Source organism: Schistocerca nitens, chromosome 2, assembly GCF_023898315.1.
Source record: "Schistocerca nitens isolate TAMUIC-IGC-003100 chromosome 2, iqSchNite1.1, whole genome shotgun sequence".
Taxonomy (NCBI): Eukaryota; Metazoa; Arthropoda; class Insecta; order Orthoptera; family Acrididae; genus Schistocerca; species Schistocerca nitens.
The window spans coordinates 97010431-97027051 of NC_064615.1; the positions used below are offsets into that span (position 1 = coordinate 97010431).

Here is a 16621-nt window from a genome sequence, read left to right on the forward strand (position 1 = left end):
TCACACGGTCGAAATTCTGTCACACAACTCAAGCAGCTGTTTCAGCATTCACATACACTGGTGTTCAGCACAGCGCATGTTGTAGGTGCCGGATTAAGAAACCTCTTTGAGAATATGGTCCAGATCGGATGCTGCAACTAGCAAGTGCGGCAAGACCTCAGTAGGTGGCGGGGTGCAGACCTGCTTCCATGTGCGGCCTGTTGGTCTAGGGGTATGATTCCTGCTTTGGGTGCAGGAGGTCCCGGGTTCAAATCCCGGACAGGCCCTACTTTTCACTTTCGCGACAACCAAGCACTACGATAAACTTGCGATTCTCTGAAAGTAAGCCATGCAACAGGACAAACTGCATGTCGGGCCACCGGCCCATCAGACTCTCAGGTGCGTCTTGCGGAAAGCAATCTACGTGCCAGGATTAAGCCGTCTTCGCTTACTTATATCTATACGTAAAGACTGGCACGTACAACGATTCTATTAGTTTCCCAGGAACTAGTACATCGCATGCAAGTTTGTTAAATGCATGCGCATGCAGCACACAAAAGGGTGAGATGTCTTTCCTGCTGGGAGAAACAGCTGAGGTCGTCTTCTCGCAGTTGAACCCCTTACGACCCGTTATTAATCCTAGTAGCAAAAGCATAAGCATTTGCAGCGTTCCCCATTCACGTGTGGACTGCAATTAACAATTTGCATTACATGATCGTAGCTAAAATTCTGCATATACAATTCCAACTACCGGCTCGTACTCATTTCTAGAAACGATCGCAAAACACAGCGCCAGGTTCCACCGAGACTCGAACTCGGATCGCTGGATTCAAAGTCCAGAGTGCTAACCATTACACCATGGAACCGGATGCCTGCAGCGGTCTTAAATTCAGTAGCATCATGTAATTAAGCAGATAAGATGCGATGTTATTACATGTAGCGTCCTCAGGAAGTGTTTGCGTGGCAAATGAACCAACCAAGTAGGCTGGAAGGAGCACCTTCGAATGTAGCGAGAATTCTTGCCAGTATTCGTACATGAAGTGATGTCGAAGGCTCAGGTAACCAAAATCGCCGAACAGCCACTTTCGTATGGTGGATGCTTTGTGCTGGAAGCAGCCTAGCTATGAAAACAGCTATGGACACAGAGTACCGTCGAAAACTGCGTGCTGACACAGAACGCTACGTAGTGGGCGGATAGTGCGTGACACGATAACATTTGCACTTCACACGGTCGAAATTCTGTCACACAACTCAAGCAGCTGTTTCAGCATTCACATACACTGGTGTTCAGCACAGCGCATGTTGTAGGTGCCGGATTAAGAAACCTCTTTGAGAATATGGTCCAGATCGGATGCTGCAACTAGCAAGTGCGGCAAGACCTCAGTAGGTGGCGGGGTGCAGACCTGCTTCCATGTGCGGCCTGTTGGTCTAGGGGTATGATTCCTGCTTTGGGTGCAGGAGGTCCCGGGTTCAAATCCCGGACAGGCCCTACTTTTCACTTTCGCGACAACCAAGCACTACGATAAACTTGCGATTCTCTGAAAGTAAGCCATGCAACAGGACAAACTGCATGTCGGGCCACCGGCCCATCAGACTCTCAGGTGCGTCTTGCGGAAAGCAATCTACGTGCCAGGATTAAGCCGTCTTCGCTTACTTATATCTATACGTAAAGACTGGCACGTACAACGATTCTATTAGTTTCCCAGGAACTAGTACATCGCATGCAAGTTTGTTAAATGCATGCGCATGCAGCACACAAAAGGGTGAGATGTCTTTCCTGCTGGGAGAAACAGCTGAGGTCGTCTTCTCGCAGTTGAACCCCTTACGACCCGTTATTAATCCTAGTAGCAAAAGCATAAGCATTTGCAGCGTTCCCCATTCACGTGTGGACTGCAATTAACAATTTGCATTACATGATCGTAGCTAAAATTCTGCATATACAATTCCAACTACCGGCTCGTACTCATTTCTAGAAACGATCGCAAAACACAGCGCCAGGTTCCACCGAGACTCGAACTCGGATCGCTGGATTCAAAGTCCAGAGTGCTAACCATTACACCATGGAACCGGATGCCTGCAGCGGTCTTAAATTCAGTAGCATCATGTAATTAAGCAGATAGGATGCGATGTTATTACATGTAGCGTCCTCAGGAAGTGTTTGCGTGGCAAATGAACCAACCAAGTAGGCTGGAAGTGGAAGGAGCACCTTCGAATGTAGCGAGAATTCTTGCCAGTATTCGTACATGAAGTGATGTCGAAGGCTCAGGTAACCAAAATCGCCGAACAGCCACTTTCGTATGGTGGATGCTTTGTGCTGGAAGCAGCCTAGCTATGAAAACAGCTATGGACACAGAGTACCGTCGAAAACTGCGTGCTGACACAGAACGCTACGTAGTGGGCGGATAGTGCGTGACACGATAACATTTGCACTTCACACGGTCGAAATTCTGTCACACAACTCAAGCAGCTGTTTCAGCATTCACATACACTGGTGTTCAGCACAGCGCATGTTGTAGGTGCCGGATTAAGAAACCTCTTTGAGAATATGGTCCAGATCGGATGCTGCAACTAGCAAGTGCGGCAAGACCTCAGTAGGTGGCGGGGTGCAGACCTGCTTCCATGTGCGGCCTGTTGGTCTAGGGGTATGATTCCTGCTTTGGGTGCAGGAGGTCCCGGGTTGAAATCCCGGACAGGCCCTACTTTTCACTTTCGCGACAACCAAGCACTACGATAAACTTGCGATTCTCTGAAAGTAAGCCATGCAACAGGACAAACTGCATGTCGGGCCACCGGCCCATCAGACTCTCAGGTGCGTCTTGCGGAAAGCAATCTACGTGCCAGGATTAAGCCGTCTTCGCTTACTTATATCTATACGTAAAGACTGGCACGTACAACGATTCTATTAGTTTCCCAGGAACTAGTACATCGCATGCAAGTTTGTTAAATGCATGCGCATGCAGCACACAAAAGGGTGAGATGTCTTTCCTGCTGGGAGAAACAGCTGAGGTCGTCTTCTCGCAGTTGAACCCCTTACGACCCGTTATTAATCCTAGTAGCAAAAGCATAAGCATTTGCAGCGTTCCCCATTTACGTGTGGACTGCAATTAACAATTTGCATTATATGATCGTAGCTAAAATTCTGCATATACAATTCCAACTACCGGCTCGTACTCATTTCTAGAAACGATCGCAAAACACAGCGCCAGGTTCCACCGAGACTCGAACTCGGATCGCTGGATTCAAAGTCCAGAGCGTTAACCATTACACCATGGAACCGGATGCCTGCAGCGGTCTTAAATTCAGTAGCATCATGTAATTAAGCAGATAAGATGCGATGTTATTACATGTAGCGTCCTCAGGAAGAGTTTGCGTGGCAAATGAACCAACCAAGTAGGCTGGAAGGAGCACCTTCGAATGTAGCGAGAATTCTTGCCAGTATTCGTACATGAAGTGATGTCGAAGGCTCAGGTAACCAAAATCGCCGAACAGCCACTTTCGTATGGTGGATGCTTTGTGCTGGAAGCAGCCTAGCTATGAAAACAGCTATGGACACAGAGTACCGTCGAAAACTGCGTGCTGACACAGAACGCTACGTAGTGGGCGGATAGTGCGTGACACGATAACATTTGCACTTCACACGGTCGAAATTCTGTCACACAACTCAAGCAGCTGTTTCAGCATTCACATACACTGGTGTTCAGCACAGCGCATGTTGTAGGTGCCGGATTAAGAAACCTCTTTGAGAATATGGTCCAGATCGGATGCTGCAACTAGCAAGTGCGGCAAGACCTCAGTAGGTGGCGGGGTGCAGACCTGCTTCCATGTGCGGCCTGTTGGTCTAGGGGTATGATTCCTGCTTTGGGTGCAGGAGGTCCCGGGTTCAAATCCCGGACAGGCCCTACTTTTCACTTTCGCGACAACCAAGCACTACGATAAACTTGCGATTCTCTGAAAGTAAGCCATGCAACAGGAAAAACTGCATGTCGGGCCACCGGCCCATCAGACTCTCAGGTGCGTCTTGCGGAAAGCAATCTACGTGCCAGGATTAAGCCGTCTTCGCTTACTTATATCTATACGTAAAGACTGGCACGTACAACGATTCTATTAGTTTCCCAGGAACTAGTACATCGCATGCAAGTTTGTTAAATGCATGCGCATGCAGCACACAAAAGGGTGAGATGTCTTTCCTGCTGGGAGAAACAGCTGAGGTCGTCTTCTCGCAGTTGAACCCCTTACGACCCGTTATTAATCCTAGTAGCAAAAGCATAAGCATTTGCAGCGTTCCCCATTCACGTGTGGACTGCAATTAACAATTTGCATTACATGATCGTAGCTAAAATTCTGCATATACAATTCCAACTACCGGCTCGTACTCATTTCTAGAAACGATCGCAAAACACAGCGCCAGGTTCCACCGAGACTCGAACTCGGATCGCTGGATTCAAAGTCCAGAGTGCTAACCATTACACCATGGAACCGGATGCCTGCAGCGGTCTTAAATTCAGTAGCATCATGTAATTAAGCAGATAGGATGCGATGTTATTACATGTAGCGTCCTCAGGAAGTGTTTGCGTGGCAAATGAACCAACCAAGTAGGCTGGAAGTGGAAGGAGCACCTTCGAATGTAGCGAGAATTCTTGCCAGTATTCGTACATGAAGTGATGTCGAAGGCTCAGGTAACCAAAATCGCCGAACAGCCACTTTCGTATGGTGGATGCTTTGTGCTGGAAGCAGCCTAGCTATGAAAACAGCTATGGACACAGAGTACCGTCGAAAACTGCGTGCTGACACAGAACGCTACGTAGTGGGCGGATAGTGCGTGACACGATAACATTTGCACTTCACACGGTCGAAATTCTGTCACACAACTCAAGCAGCTGTTTCAGCATTCACATACACTGGTGTTCAGCACAGCGCATGTTGTAGGTGCCGGATTAAGAAACCTCTTTGAGAATATGGTCCAGATCGGATGCTGCAACTAGCAAGTGCGGCAAGACCTCAGTAGGTGGCGGGGTGCAGACCTGCTTCCATGTGCGGCCTGTTGGTCTAGGGGTATGATTCCTGCTTTGGGTGCAGGAGGTCCCGGGTTGAAATCCCGGACAGGCCCTACTTTTCACTTTCGCGACAACCAAGCACTACGATAAACTTGCGATTCTCTGAAAGTAAGCCATGCAACAGGACAAACTGCATGTCGGGCCACCGGCCCATCAGACTCTCAGGTGCGTCTTGCGGAAAGCAATCTACGTGCCAGGATTAAGCCGTCTTCGCTTACTTATATCTATACGTAAAGACTGGCACGTACAACGATTCTATTAGTTTCCCAGGAACTAGTACATCGCATGCAAGTTTGTTAAATGCATGCGCATGCAGCACACAAAAGGGTGAGATGTCTTTCCTGCTGGGAGAAACAGCTGAGGTCGTCTTCTCGCAGTTGAACCCCTTACGACCCGTTATTAATCCTAGTAGCAAAAGCATAAGCATTTGCAGCGTTCCCCATTTACGTGTGGACTGCAATTAACAATTTGCATTACATGATCGTAGCTAAAATTCTGCATATACAATTCCAACTACCGGCTCGTACTCATTTCTAGAAACGATCGCAAAACACAGCGCCAGGTTCCACCGAGACTCGAACTCGGATCGCTGGATTCAAAGTCCAGAGCGTTAACCATTACACCATGGAACCGGATGCCTGCAGCGGTCTTAAATTCAGTAGCATCATGTAATTAAGCAGATAAGATGCGATGTTATTACATGTAGCGTCCTCAGGAAGAGTTTGCGTGGCAAATGAACCAACCAAGTAGGCTGGAAGGAGCACCTTCGAATGTAGCGAGAATTCTTGCCAGTATTCGTACATGAAGTGATGTCGAAGGCTCAGGTAACCAAAATCGCCGAACAGCCACTTTCGTATGGTGGATGCTTTGTGCTGGAAGCAGCCTAGCTATGAAAACAGCTATGGACACAGAGTACCGTCGAAAACTGCGTGCTGACACAGAACGCTACGTAGTGGGCGGATAGTGCGTGACACGATAACATTTGCACTTCACACGGTCGAAATTCTGTCACACAACTCAAGCAGCTGTTTCAGCATTCACATACACTGGTGTTCAGCACAGCGCATGTTGTAGGTGCCGGATTAAGAAACCTCTTTGAGAATATGGTCCAGATCGGATGCTGCAACTAGCAAGTGCGGCAAGACCTCAGTAGGTGGCGGGGTGCAGACCTGCTTCCATGTGCGGCCTGTTGGTCTAGGGGTATGATTCCTGCTTTGGGTGCAGGAGGTCCCGGGTTCAAATCCCGGACAGGCCCTACTTTTCACTTTCGCGACAACCAAGCACTACGATAAACTTGCGATTCTCTGAAAGTAAGCCATGCAACAGGAAAAACTGCATGTCGGGCCACCGGCCCATCAGACTCTCAGGTGCGTCTTGCGGAAAGCAATCTACGTGCCAGGATTAAGCCGTCTTCGCTTACTTATATCTATACGTAAAGACTGGCACGTACAACGATTCTATTAGTTTCCCAGGAACTAGTACATCGCATGCAAGTTTGTTAAATGCATGCGCATGCAGCACACAAAAGGGTGAGATGTCTTTCCTGCTGGGAGAAACAGCTGAGGTCGTCTTCTCGCAGTTGAACCCCTTACGACCCGTTATTAATCCTAGTAGCAAAAGCATAAGCATTTGCAGCGTTCCCCATTCACGTGTGGACTGCAATTAACAATTTGCATTACATGATCGTAGCTAAAATTCTGCATATACAATTCCAACTACCGGCTCGTACTCATTTCTAGAAACGATCGCAAAACACAGCGCCAGGTTCCACCGAGACTCGAACTCGGATCGCTGGATTCAAAGTCCAGAGTGCTAACCATTACACCATGGAACCGGATGCCTGCAGCGGTCTTAAATTCAGTAGCATCATGTAATTAAGCAGATAGGATGCGATGTTATTACATGTAGCGTCCTCAGGAAGTGTTTGCGTGGCAAATGAACCAACCAAGTAGGCTGGAAGTGGAAGGAGCACCTTCGAATGTAGCGAGAATTCTTGCCAGTATTCGTACATGAAGTGATGTCGAAGGCTCAGGTAACCAAAATCGCCGAACAGCCACTTTCGTATGGTGGATGCTTTGTGCTGGAAGCAGCCTAGCTATGAAAACAGCTATGGACACAGAGTACCGTCGAAAACTGCGTGCTGACACAGAACGCTACGTAGTGGGCGGATAGTGCGTGACACGATAACATTTGCACTTCACACGGTCGAAATTCTGTCACACAACTCAAGCAGCTGTTTCAGCATTCACATACACTGGTGTTCAGCACAGCGCATGTTGTAGGTGCCGGATTAAGAAACCTCTTTGAGAATATGGTCCAGATCGGATGCTGCAACTAGCAAGTGCGGCAAGACCTCAGTAGGTGGCGGGGTGCAGACCTGCTTCCATGTGCGGCCTGTTGGTCTAGGGGTATGATTCCTGCTTTGGGTGCAGGAGGTCCCGGGTTGAAATCCCGGACAGGCCCTACTTTTCACTTTCGCGACAACCAAGCACTACGATAAACTTGCGATTCTCTGAAAGTAAGCCATGCAACAGGACAAACTGCATGTCGGGCCACCGGCCCATCAGACTCTCAGGTGCGTCTTGCGGAAAGCAATCTACGTGCCAGGATTAAGCCGTCTTCGCTTACTTATATCTATACGTAAAGACTGGCACGTACAACGATTCTATTAGTTTCCCAGGAACTAGTACATCGCATGCAAGTTTGTTAAATGCATGCGCATGCAGCACACAAAAGGGTGAGATGTCTTTCCTGCTGGGAGAAACAGCTGAGGTCGTCTTCTCGCAGTTGAACCCCTTACGACCCGTTATTAATCCTAGTAGCAAAAGCATAAGCATTTGCAGCGTTCCCCATTTACGTGTGGACTGCAATTAACAATTTGCATTACATGATCGTAGCTAAAATTCTGCATATACAATTCCAACTACCGGCTCGTACTCATTTCTAGAAACGATCGCAAAACACAGCGCCAGGTTCCACCGAGACTCGAACTCGGATCGCTGGATTCAAAGTCCAGAGCGTTAACCATTACACCATGGAACCGGATGCCTGCAGCGGTCTTAAATTCAGTAGCATCATGTAATTAAGCAGATAAGATGCGATGTTATTACATGTAGCGTCCTCAGGAAGAGTTTGCGTGGCAAATGAACCAACCAAGTAGGCTGGAAGGAGCACCTTCGAATGTAGCGAGAATTCTTGCCAGTATTCGTACATGAAGTGATGTCGAAGGCTCAGGTAACCAAAATCGCCGAACAGCCACTTTCGTATGGTGGATGCTTTGTGCTGGAAGCAGCCTAGCTATGAAAACAGCTATGGACACAGAGTACCGTCGAAAACTGCGTGCTGACACAGAACGCTACGTAGTGGGCGGATAGTGCGTGACACGATAACATTTGCACTTCACACGGTCGAAATTCTGTCACACAACTCAAGCAGCTGTTTCAGCATTCACATACACTGGTGTTCAGCACAGCGCATGTTGTAGGTGCCGGATTAAGAAACCTCTTTGAGAATATGGTCCAGATCGGATGCTGCAACTAGCAAGTGCGGCAAGACCTCAGTAGGTGGCGGGGTGCAGACCTGCTTCCATGTGCGGCCTGTTGGTCTAGGGGTATGATTCCTGCTTTGGGTGCAGGAGGTCCCGGGTTCAAATCCCGGACAGGCCCTACTTTTCACTTTCGCGACAACCAAGCACTACGATAAACTTGCGATTCTCTGAAAGTAAGCCATGCAACAGGAAAAACTGCATGTCGGGCCACCGGCCCATCAGACTCTCAGGTGCGTCTTGCGGAAAGCAATCTACGTGCCAGGATTAAGCCGTCTTCGCTTACTTATATCTATACGTAAAGACTGGCACGTACAACGATTCTATTAGTTTCCCAGGAACTAGTACATCGCATGCAAGTTTGTTAAATGCATGCGCATGCAGCACACAAAAGGGTGAGATGTCTTTCCTGCTGGGAGAAACAGCTGAGGTCGTCTTCTCGCAGTTGAACCCCTTACGACCCGTTATTAATCCTAGTAGCAAAAGCATAAGCATTTGCAGCGTTCCCCATTCACGTGTGGACTGCAATTAACAATTTGCATTACATGATCGTAGCTAAAATTCTGCATATACAATTCCAACTACCGGCTCGTACTCATTTCTAGAAACGATCGCAAAACACAGCGCCAGGTTCCACCGAGACTCGAACTCGGATCGCTGGATTCAAAGTCCAGAGTGCTAACCATTACACCATGGAACCGGATGCCTGCAGCGGTCTTAAATTCAGTAGCATCATGTAATTAAGCAGATAAGATGCGATGTTATTACATGTAGCGTCCTCAGGAAGAGTTTGCGTGGCAAATGAACCAACCAAGTAGGCTGGAAGGAGCACCTTCGAATGTAGCGAGAATTCTTGCCAGTATTCGTACATGAAGTGATGTCGAAGGCTCAGGTAACCAAAATCGCCGAACAGCCACTTTCGTATGGTGGATGCTTTGTGCTGGAAGCAGCCTAGCTATGAAAACAGCTATGGACACAGAGTACCGTCGAAAACTGCGTGCTGACACAGAACGCTACGTAGTGGGCGGATAGTGCGTGACACGATAACATTTGCACTTCACACGGTCGAAATTCTGTCACACAACTCAAGCAGCTGTTTCAGCATTCACATACACTGGTGTTCAGCACAGCGCATGTTGTAGGTGCCGGATTAAGAAACCTCTTTGAGAATATGGTCCAGATCGGATGCTGCAACTAGCAAGTGCGGCAAGACCTCAGTAGGTGGCGGGGTGCAGACCTGCTTCCATGTGCGGCCTGTTGGTCTAGGGGTATGATTCCTGCTTTGGGTGCAGGAGGTCCCGGGTTCAAATCCCGGACAGGCCCTACTTTTCACTTTCGCGACAACCAAGCACTACGATAAACTTGCGATTCTCTGAAAGTAAGCCATGCAACAGGAAAAACTGCATGTCGGGCCACCGGCCCATCAGACTCTCAGGTGCGTCTTGCGGAAAGCAATCTACGTGCCAGGATTAAGCCGTCTTCGCTTACTTATATCTATACGTAAAGACTGGCACGTACAACGATTCTATTAGTTTCCCAGGAACTAGTACATCGCATGCAAGTTTGTTAAATGCATGCGCATGCAGCACACAAAAGGGTGAGATGTCTTTCCTGCTGGGAGAAACAGCTGAGGTCGTCTTCTCGCAGTTGAACCCCTTACGACCCGTTATTAATCCTAGTAGCAAAAGCATAAGCATTTGCAGCGTTCCCCATTTACGTGTGGACTGCAATTAACAATTTGCATTACATGATCGTAGCTAAAATTCTGCATATACAATTCCAACTACCGGCTCGTACTCATTTCTAGAAACGATCGCAAAACACAGCGCCAGGTTCCACCGAGACTCGAACTCGGATCGCTGGATTCAAAGTCCAGAGTGCTAACCATTACACCATGGAACCGGATGCCTGCAGCGGTCTTAAATTCAGTAGCATCATGTAATTAAGCAGATAAGATGCGATGTTATTACATGTAGCGTCCTCAGGAAGAGTTTGCGTGGCAAATGAACCAACCAAGTAGGCTGGAAGGAGCACCTTCGAATGTAGCGAGAATTCTTGCCAGTATTCGTACATGAAGTGATGTCGAAGGCTCAGGTAACCAAAATCGCCGAACAGCCACTTTCGTATGGTGGATGCTTTGTGCTGGAAGCAGCCTAGCTATGAAAACAGCTATGGACACAGAGTACCGTCGAAAACTGCGTGCTGACACAGAACGCTACGTAGTGGGCGGATAGTGCGTGACACGATAACATTTGCACTTCACACGGTCGAAATTCTGTCACACAACTCAAGCAGCTGTTTCAGCATTCACATACACTGGTGTTCAGCACAGCGCATGTTGTAGGTGCCGGATTAAGAAACCTCTTTGAGAATATGGTCCAGATCGGATGCTGCAACTAGCAAGTGCGGCAAGACCTCAGTAGGTGGCGGGGTGCAGACCTGCTTCCATGTGCGGCCTGTTGGTCTAGGGGTATGATTCCTGCTTTGGGTGCAGGAGGTCCCGGGTTCAAATCCCGGACAGGCCCTACTTTTCACTTTCGCGACAACCAAGCACTACGATAAACTTGCGATTCTCTGAAAGTAAGCCATGCAACAGGACAAACTGCATGTCGGGCCACCGGCCCATCAGACTCTCAGGTGCGTCTTGCGGAAAGCAATCTACGTGCCAGGATTAAGCCGTCTTCGCTTACTTATATCTATACGTAAAGACTGGCACGTACAACGATTCTATTAGTTTCCCAGGAACTAGTACATCGCATGCAAGTTTGTTAAATGCATGCGCATGCAGCACACAAAAGGGTGAGATGTCTTTCCTGCTGGGAGAAACAGCTGAGGTCGTCTTCTCGCAGTTGAACCCCTTACGACCCGTTATTAATCCTAGTAGCAAAAGCATAAGCATTTGCAGCGTTCCCCATTCACGTGTGGACTGCAATTAACAATTTGCATTACATGATCGTAGCTAAAATTCTGCATATACAATTCCAACTACCGGCTCGTACTCATTTCTAGAAACGATCGCAAAACACAGCGCCAGGTTCCACCGAGACTCGAACTCGGATCGCTGGATTCAAAGTCCAGAGTGCTAACCATTACACCATGGAACCGGATGCCTGCAGCGGTCTTAAATTCAGTAGCATCATGTAATTAAGCAGATAAGATGCGATGTTATTACATGTAGCGTCCTCAGGAAGTGTTTGCGTGGCAAATGAACCAACCAAGTAGGCTGGAAGGAGCACCTTCGAATGTAGCGAGAATTCTTGCCAGTATTCGTACATGAAGTGATGTCGAAGGCTCAGGTAACCAAAATCGCCGAACAGCCACTTTCGTATGGTGGATGCTTTGTGCTGGAAGCAGCCTAGCTATGAAAACAGCTATGGACACAGAGTACCGTCGAAAACTGCGTGCTGACACAGAACGCTACGTAGTGGGCGGATAGTGCGTGACACGATAACATTTGCACTTCACACGGTCGAAATTCTGTCACACAACTCAAGCAGCTGTTTCAGCATTCACATACACTGGTGTTCAGCACAGCGCATGTTGTAGGTGCCGGATTAAGAAACCTCTTTGAGAATATGGTCCAGATCGGATGCTGCAACTAGCAAGTGCGGCAAGACCTCAGTAGGTGGCGGGGTGCAGACCTGCTTCCATGTGCGGCCTGTTGGTCTAGGGGTATGATTCCTGCTTTGGGTGCAGGAGGTCCCGGGTTCAAATCCCGGACAGGCCCTACTTTTCACTTTCGCGACAACCAAGCACTACGATAAACTTGCGATTCTCTGAAAGTAAGCCATGCAACAGGACAAACTGCATGTCGGGCCACCGGCCCATCAGACTCTCAGGTGCGTCTTGCGGAAAGCAATCTACGTGCCAGGATTAAGCCGTCTTCGCTTACTTATATCTATACGTAAAGACTGGCACGTACAACGATTCTATTAGTTTCCCAGGAACTAGTACATCGCATGCAAGTTTGTTAAATGCATGCGCATGCAGCACACAAAAGGGTGAGATGTCTTTCCTGCTGGGAGAAACAGCTGAGGTCGTCTTCTCGCAGTTGAACCCCTTACGACCCGTTATTAATCCTAGTAGCAAAAGCATAAGCATTTGCAGCGTTCCCCATTCACGTGTGGACTGCAATTAACAATTTGCATTACATGATCGTAGCTAAAATTCTGCATATACAATTCCAACTACCGGCTCGTACTCATTTCTAGAAACGATCGCAAAACACAGCGCCAGGTTCCACCGAGACTCGAACTCGGATCGCTGGATTCAAAGTCCAGAGTGCTAACCATTACACCATTTTTTTTTTTTTGTCGAATGCTCTACGACTTTTTTTTTTTTTTTTTTTTTTACCGGTATTGAACCGGGGACCTCTCGATCTGCAGTCGAATGCTCTACGACTTTTTTTTTTTTTTTTTTTAGTCAGACGCCTTAACCACTTTTTTTTTTTCCGTTCCGGTACCGGGAATCGAACCCGGGGCTCTTGGGTGAAAGCCAGGTATCCTAGCCACTTTTTTTTTTTTTTTGTTTTTAATCTTCGGATCCGAAGTCCGACGCCTTATCCATTTTTTTTATTTTCCAACTTTTTTTTAGTTTTTTTTTTTTCAGTAATAGGCAGGGGGAGGCAAAGCGGGCAGGGGTCAAAAATAATCTGAGGCCTGGCCGCAATGTCTCCACCATACCCATCACTGATTTTCGACCTTGTCCCTCCTATGGTCCAAAAATACAACTGCCGCCTTTGGCAATTTTTTAAAATGTATTTAATTTTTTTTTTTGTAATTTGTGTTTCCTCTTTTTTGTATGGTTTTTTTATATTATCATGATTAAATGAAAAGAATTCTTTCTTGAAATAAGTAATTGCCCTTCATGTGCATGAAATGAAAAATATAACTCAATCTTCTACCTGTTGTTCCTTTCATTTTTTTTGAAGTTTTTTTTTATTTATTTTTTATCAGTTGTCGTTTTTGACCATTTTGTCATAATGGAAAATCAACAAAAATGAAAGTATAAGAAATGAAACACACAATGCTTCTGCACATAGTAATATATTCACTCAATACTGTGTGCTTTAGGTTGATGGTTATTAGCCTATTCCCATTCTATCAAATATAATTTGTAGCATATTACCATATTTCTTCTTGTGGTCCGCATAAGTACGTATTTTGTGGTATTTGCACTGTAAGTATATCTGGAAATCTGTAACGGTGTCAGTTCCAGCGTCATGAATTACGTAAGTTACATAATTTCCCAGGAGCCAATAAACAGCATTATTCTTCGTCTCTGGAAAATAACGGTCTTGTGGTCTGTGCAGCACTGACAGCGAGATGTACTGTGGTGAAGACCTTGTAATGAGAGCTATTTGCACTTTGAGCCAATTCCAGATATGTATATTGCCGCCGCAAGTGTATCTGTGGATAATTGTGTCCACTAGTCGACATCGTTGACATAGATCGGTGTCACTGAGGCCAATTTCATATAATCTTTCGTTGGTGCTAATGATATTATTAACGGCTTTGTACCATGCTGTTCTTATGTCAGAAGATAAAACTTTTAAATTGATGTTTTGCCAGATAGCAGTCCAGTGTATGTGAGGAAACTGTCTCTCTACTTTATTCTTTCCTTCACATGTCTGCCAGAGCCGCATAATGTCTTTTGACGTTAGGTGACGTAGCCGTGTAACTTCGTCCCTCAAGTAGCTAAGTTCAATATAAAAGGCTCGCACGTGCTGGAGACGATTGTTAATTTTTTGCACATCAATAGGAGGCTGCAGGCTGCGAGGTTTGAGAATTTCAAAAAGTCGGCTTGAAATACTTTCCGGTACTTCTCTGATGATAGTTAGTTGCCTTTTGACGAAGAGGGCAGAGGCTTTGTTGGTAATATTGATTAGACCTAAACCACCATTTCTGGGATGTAAGGTGGCCACTTTGGCGGTTACTCGAAACAGTTCTCCTTTCCACAGAAAATTTGTGATTCTGGACGTTATGTTCCTGGCTATCATTTTGGGTAGTGGAAAGAGCTGAGCAGTGTGGTATGCTGTAGCTAAGATACACGTGTTGATGTACTTAATCCTCTGAATCTGATTCATGTTCCGTGATAAATTTTCCATTATAGCACCCTGCACTTTCCGTGCCGCAGCTTTCCAATTCAACGCAGTCATTTTCATTGGGCATGCGGTTAATGTAACACCAAGCGTCGTATCCTGCCTGACCAGCTTTGCCCACTCTACGTTTATGTGCTCAAAACCCCTAAGATGTAAAATTTTGCTTTTCTTTTCATTTGAATTTGCCCCAGACGCACTGCAGTAAGTCTGAATCACTGCAGCTAACGTAGCTACATCGTCATTATTTCTGATTATGACGCCTACATCATCAGCATAAGCTTTTATAGCTGTTTTGCACCCTGACAGTGTTATTCCTGTTAATTTATCGTGAATACGTTTAAGAAATGGGTCCAGTGAAATGGCAAAGAGTGACATAGAAAGGGGGCTTCCCTGAGGAACACCGCGTCGTATTTGAAATTTTCTCGTAGCCTGACTGTTAACTGCTATGCATGCGTTTATTCCTGTCGCCACTTTTTTTATTACGTTTAAGGCTCGTTCTTGGAAACCAAGCTTTTTTAACGTCTTGAAGAGGTAGAGATGATTCACGAGATCGAATGCTTTATGGAAATCCAGGAAAACCAGGGCACATTTGATGTTAGTGACTGAAGTGATTGCAATTATATCCCGAACTTCCGCTAAATTATGAAACAGAGTTTTACCTGCAATGCAGTGTTGATACGGACTAATCAGTCTACTTGCTAAGGATGGTTCAAAATGGCTCTGAGCACTATGGGACTTAACATCTATGGTCATCAGTCCCCTAGAACTTAGAACTACTGAAACCTAACTAACCTAAGGACAACACACAACACCCAGCCATCACGAGGCAGAGAAAATCCCTGACCCCGCCGGGAATCGAACCCGGGAACCCGGGCGTGGGAAGCGAGAACGCTACCGCACGACCACGAGATGCGGGCAAAACGATGCTAAGGATGAAATTTTCTTGTTGAGAATTCTTGCTACTATTTTATAGTCCGCATTGAGCAACGAAATCGGTCGGAAGTTAGTAAGATCTGTGTGTCCTTTAGTTTTGGGGATAAGGACTATTTTACTTTCTTTAAATTCAGAGGGTAACATTGCGCCCTGAAGAACTTCATTTACAATCGCTGTAATTGTCCCTCCCACTATCGGCCAATAGTGGACATAAAATTCTGCTGGTAGACCATCAGGACCCGGGGATTTTTTCAGAGGGGAGTTACACAGAGTCTCATAAACGTCCTCATTACATACGTGCGACAGGAAGGTAACGTTGTCATCATCCGTCAGCTGTGGCACAAGAAAGTCGAGGAAATCATCAATAGATTCCTCGCAGCTGGAATTTTCAGAATATAATTTATCGAAGTAGCGATAGATCTCATTCAGAATCTCCTTCTGTGTCCTAAGACTTGTACCATTCGGCGTCCGTAATTCGTCGATAAGCATTGTTCTTCTGTTTTTAGCGTGCTTCAGAAGGTGGTATAGGGAAGTTGTTTCGTCGTCTGATACAGATTTCGCCTTGGATTTTATTTTAAGTCCTTCCAGTTGATGCCTCTTAATGCTAAGTAATTTAGCCTTAATTTTTTTGATATCTGTCAGGCGAAGATGTGAACCAGATGTTTGACCATATAGCTCTCTGAGTACTGAGTAATAGAACGCTATAGTGTTTTTAAGATCTCTGGCCCTCTGAAAGCTATATTGCATGATCGTCTTCCTAAGTTTCGGCTTTGTCATTTTTGTCCACCAGTCTATGGTAGTCGCGTATCTAGGAAGAGCACGCAGGCACAACGCCCATGCGTCTTTTATCTGATCTTCTAATTCACGGTCTGGTAACAGCGAGACATTTAAATTCCACTGGTTTTTGAAGCGGCGGATTGGCTGCGCTTGTAAATTGATACAGGCCAACACACCGGAATGGTCCGAAAAGTAGACAGGAATTGTTTCTGTTTTCAATAGAGCTGTTTCGAG

General features: G+C 46.5%; 21 non-coding genes across 21 annotated transcripts; 11 read left to right on the forward strand and 10 right to left on the reverse strand.

The window, feature by feature from the left end:
* Positions 1 to 194: 194 nt before the first annotated feature.
* Trnap-ugg (transfer RNA proline (anticodon UGG)) lies at positions 195 to 266 on the forward strand. Its single transcript has one exon. It is a non-coding gene; the product is annotated as a tRNA-Pro (tRNA).
* Positions 267 to 773: 507 nt separating this feature from the next.
* On the reverse strand, positions 774 to 845 carry Trnaq-uug (transfer RNA glutamine (anticodon UUG)). Its single transcript has one exon. It is a non-coding gene; the product is annotated as a tRNA-Gln (tRNA).
* A 551-nt stretch (positions 846 to 1396) lies between these two features.
* Positions 1397 to 1468, forward strand: Trnap-ugg (transfer RNA proline (anticodon UGG)). Its single transcript has one exon. It is a non-coding gene; the product is annotated as a tRNA-Pro (tRNA).
* A 507-nt stretch (positions 1469 to 1975) lies between these two features.
* Trnaq-uug (transfer RNA glutamine (anticodon UUG)) lies at positions 1976 to 2047 on the reverse strand. The gene has a single exon. It is a non-coding gene; the product is annotated as a tRNA-Gln (tRNA).
* Positions 2048 to 2604: 557 nt separating this feature from the next.
* Positions 2605 to 2676, forward strand: Trnap-ugg (transfer RNA proline (anticodon UGG)). The gene has a single exon. It is a non-coding gene; the product is annotated as a tRNA-Pro (tRNA).
* Positions 2677 to 3183: 507 nt separating this feature from the next.
* Positions 3184 to 3255, reverse strand: Trnaq-uug (transfer RNA glutamine (anticodon UUG)). The gene has a single exon. It is a non-coding gene; the product is annotated as a tRNA-Gln (tRNA).
* A 551-nt stretch (positions 3256 to 3806) lies between these two features.
* Positions 3807 to 3878, forward strand: Trnap-ugg (transfer RNA proline (anticodon UGG)). Its single transcript has one exon. It is a non-coding gene; the product is annotated as a tRNA-Pro (tRNA).
* A 507-nt stretch (positions 3879 to 4385) lies between these two features.
* Trnaq-uug (transfer RNA glutamine (anticodon UUG)) lies at positions 4386 to 4457 on the reverse strand. Its single transcript has one exon. It is a non-coding gene; the product is annotated as a tRNA-Gln (tRNA).
* Positions 4458 to 5014: 557 nt separating this feature from the next.
* Trnap-ugg (transfer RNA proline (anticodon UGG)) lies at positions 5015 to 5086 on the forward strand. Its single transcript has one exon. It is a non-coding gene; the product is annotated as a tRNA-Pro (tRNA).
* Positions 5087 to 5593: 507 nt separating this feature from the next.
* Positions 5594 to 5665, reverse strand: Trnaq-uug (transfer RNA glutamine (anticodon UUG)). The gene has a single exon. It is a non-coding gene; the product is annotated as a tRNA-Gln (tRNA).
* A 551-nt stretch (positions 5666 to 6216) lies between these two features.
* On the forward strand, positions 6217 to 6288 carry Trnap-ugg (transfer RNA proline (anticodon UGG)). Its single transcript has one exon. It is a non-coding gene; the product is annotated as a tRNA-Pro (tRNA).
* Positions 6289 to 6795: 507 nt separating this feature from the next.
* Trnaq-uug (transfer RNA glutamine (anticodon UUG)) lies at positions 6796 to 6867 on the reverse strand. Its single transcript has one exon. It is a non-coding gene; the product is annotated as a tRNA-Gln (tRNA).
* A 557-nt stretch (positions 6868 to 7424) lies between these two features.
* Trnap-ugg (transfer RNA proline (anticodon UGG)) lies at positions 7425 to 7496 on the forward strand. Its single transcript has one exon. It is a non-coding gene; the product is annotated as a tRNA-Pro (tRNA).
* A 507-nt stretch (positions 7497 to 8003) lies between these two features.
* Trnaq-uug (transfer RNA glutamine (anticodon UUG)) lies at positions 8004 to 8075 on the reverse strand. Its single transcript has one exon. It is a non-coding gene; the product is annotated as a tRNA-Gln (tRNA).
* Positions 8076 to 8626: 551 nt separating this feature from the next.
* On the forward strand, positions 8627 to 8698 carry Trnap-ugg (transfer RNA proline (anticodon UGG)). The gene has a single exon. It is a non-coding gene; the product is annotated as a tRNA-Pro (tRNA).
* Positions 8699 to 9205: 507 nt separating this feature from the next.
* Positions 9206 to 9277, reverse strand: Trnaq-uug (transfer RNA glutamine (anticodon UUG)). The gene has a single exon. It is a non-coding gene; the product is annotated as a tRNA-Gln (tRNA).
* Positions 9278 to 9828: 551 nt separating this feature from the next.
* Trnap-ugg (transfer RNA proline (anticodon UGG)) lies at positions 9829 to 9900 on the forward strand. Its single transcript has one exon. It is a non-coding gene; the product is annotated as a tRNA-Pro (tRNA).
* A 507-nt stretch (positions 9901 to 10407) lies between these two features.
* On the reverse strand, positions 10408 to 10479 carry Trnaq-uug (transfer RNA glutamine (anticodon UUG)). The gene has a single exon. It is a non-coding gene; the product is annotated as a tRNA-Gln (tRNA).
* Positions 10480 to 11030: 551 nt separating this feature from the next.
* On the forward strand, positions 11031 to 11102 carry Trnap-ugg (transfer RNA proline (anticodon UGG)). The gene has a single exon. It is a non-coding gene; the product is annotated as a tRNA-Pro (tRNA).
* Positions 11103 to 11609: 507 nt separating this feature from the next.
* Trnaq-uug (transfer RNA glutamine (anticodon UUG)) lies at positions 11610 to 11681 on the reverse strand. The gene has a single exon. It is a non-coding gene; the product is annotated as a tRNA-Gln (tRNA).
* Positions 11682 to 12232: 551 nt separating this feature from the next.
* On the forward strand, positions 12233 to 12304 carry Trnap-ugg (transfer RNA proline (anticodon UGG)). The gene has a single exon. It is a non-coding gene; the product is annotated as a tRNA-Pro (tRNA).
* Positions 12305 to 16621: the final 4317 nt, after the last annotated feature.